Source organism: Phacochoerus africanus, chromosome 1 (genome assembly GCF_016906955.1).
Source record: "Phacochoerus africanus isolate WHEZ1 chromosome 1, ROS_Pafr_v1, whole genome shotgun sequence".
NCBI lineage: Eukaryota > Metazoa > Chordata > Mammalia > Artiodactyla > Suidae > Phacochoerus > Phacochoerus africanus.
Genome location: NC_062544.1, coordinates 241,833,640 through 241,836,440, shown reverse-complemented (window position 1 = coordinate 241,836,440; position 2,801 = coordinate 241,833,640). Strand labels below are relative to the sequence as shown.

At 37.0% G+C, this 2,801-nt stretch overlaps 1 pseudogene; it reads left to right on the top strand.

Annotated features, from left to right (window-relative positions):
• The first annotated feature begins 1,104 nt into the window (after positions 1–1,104).
• Positions 1,105–2,035, top strand: LOC125113390 (olfactory receptor 5H8-like; annotated as a pseudogene).
• The last annotated feature ends 766 nt before the right edge of the window (positions 2,036–2,801 follow it).

Genomic DNA, 2,801 nt, shown 5'->3' with positions numbered 1-2,801 from the left:
ACACTGACAATGCCACTGATGTGGGCACAGAATGCATTCTGGTGTCTTGCACCTCTGGTTCACTTGCCACCAAAAATCTCTTCCGTCCACTTTTGACTTCTTTCTCCCCTCTTCATATTGTCATTCCAGTATAGGTGAGTTTGAGTTGCTAACCCTATATCTAGTCCCTTCCCTCTCAGGGCAAGATTAAAGTCAGTTTCTAGACTTTTTGGCATCGTAGAATGGATGACAGCTTTTTTTCCACTACTAACACTCATATGATAGAAAGGATGATCAGAGGTTATCCATCTAATAAATAATGTATCTCCATTTGTAACGTCTTTACTATAAATTTCCTATGCTAATTTTCATGGTTTCCTTCTCTTTATGTCTCTTTATGATGGCTGGAGTTCCCATCGTGGCACAGTGGTTAACAAATCCGACTAAGAACCATGAGGTTGTGGGTTCAATCTGTGGCCTTGCAGAGTGAGTTAAGGATACAGCATTGCCATGAGCTGTGGTGTAGGTTGCAGACATGGCTCCGATCCCGCATTGCTGTGGTTCTGGCATGGGCTGGTGGCTAAAGCTCCAATTGGACCCCTAGCCTAGGAACCTCCATATGCCATGGGAGCGGCCCTAAAAAAGACAAAAACAAAACAAAACAAAACGAACAAAATAAGTGATGCTGCTGCTCCCTGTTTTACTTTTCAGTGAATGGTTATCCTTAAAGAGTAACATTCAAGATCCTTCATATGGCATTCAACTTATTTTATACTCCAGGCTCCTCTAAACTCTTACTTTTGATACTACATTCATGTCTTAAACATAAGACTTTTCTACCTAATTCAAAAATTTTCCCATAAATTTGCTCACATTCAGAATGTCTTCTCCTCTACATCTGTCCATCCCTGTACATATTTTGAAGCAAAATAATCACATTTTTCCAGTGTAGCAATTTCTACAACTACTTTTTATAGTTTTGGTAAGAGTAAATCAAATAAAATGCATACAGGCGCTTCTATGCTTTTATTTATTTTAGCCTCATCAAATTTTCTTTTTAAAATTATAGCTAGATATTCACTTTCCATTTACTGAATTGTATTGCAGAGGCCATCTATTAAACACATGGAAGCAAAAAATGCAACAGAACTGACAGAGTTTGTTCTCACGGGACTAAAGTATCAGTCAGAGTGGCAAATCCCCCTGTTCCTGCTCTTCTCGATGATATACCTCATCACTCTCCTTGGAAACCTTGGTCTGATTGCTCTCATCTGCAATGACCCTCACCTTCATATACCCATGTTCTTATTCCTTGGGAACTTGGCCTTTGTGGATAGCTTGGTTATCATCCACAGTGACCCCCAACATGCTGGTCAACTTCTTTGCCAAGAGCAAAATGATCTCTTTCTCTGAATGTGTTGTACAGTTTTTTTCCTTTGCAATCTGTGTAACCACAGAATGTTTTCTGTTGGCAACTATGGCATATGACCGCTATGTGGCCATATGCAAACCATTACTGTATCCAGTGATTATGACCAATAGACTATGTATCTGGCTATTAGTTCTACCTTTTTTAGGTGGCCTTTTCCATGCCACATTTCATAATGCTTTTTTATTCAGGTTAACCTTTTGTGATTCTATCATCATACATCACTTTTACTGTGACATTATACCACTGTTTAAGATTTCCTGTACTGACCCTTCCATTAACTATCTGATGATATTCATCTTCCCTGGGATAATACAGGCATTCACTATTTCCATTGTTCTTGTCTCCTATACATCTGTTCTCTTTACAGCCTTAATAAAGAGGTCTCTACAAGGTATAAGGAAGGCCTTCTCCACCTGTGGAGCCCACCTCATATCTGTCTCTTTATACTATGGCCCTCTTCTCTTCATGTATGTGCTGCCTGGATCTGCACAAAAAAATGATTGAGATATGATGGACTCTCTATTTTACACTGTCATAATTCCTTTCTTAAATCCAATTATCTACAGCCTGAGAAACAAGAAAGTCATAGATTCCCTGACAAAAATGTTAAAGAGAAATGTTTAGATTTCATACTAACATGTTCTCCTTGAATTAAAACAACACAAAATTGTGCAGATTAAATTTTGCTATGTGTTCACTATTGTTTAAAATTTGTGCATTTGTAATCACCTTATTCTTTTAATGATTTTGGACATTAGTATCTAATAAATTCCTTAAAATAACTGCATATCTCAACTGTTTACATCATACTAAAATAGAGAATAAAACAAGTATGAAAACATTTTAAATGCATTAAGCACTGATATAGTACCATTCCTCTGAATAGGACTTTCTGATATGCTTGATATTACTACAGTTATAGAGCTGAGAGACTGGTTCTGGTAGCCATCAAAAGGTTCTCATGATTTGGGGTATGGCAAATTGTACTTCTTGAGATAACCTCCATACCATTGAGAGAAATAAACAGAAGTGGTAAAGCAATGGGGGGGGGAAATGACATGGGAGATAAGACAATGAGGACACAGCTGCAGTGTAACTGATGCTCTGAGATTAGTGTTATTTTTAGAGAAAAGGATAGAGGTGAGTTGACTCTCACTGTATTTGATTTTTCTAATGTCCTTTTTAGCTGTGTTTGTGTGTTGTAGGTCAACCTGAAAAATTTCACTAAATCATAAACCTATCTGATTCGAATGAAGATTTAATTTGAAAAGACATAGAGAACAAAGAAATGGCAGAATAGGAGGAAAATGGTCAATTATCTTAGAATTTTTTTAAAAATGAAGGTAGGAAGATAAAAATCTTACTAGAATATGTGGTTGACAATGAGGAT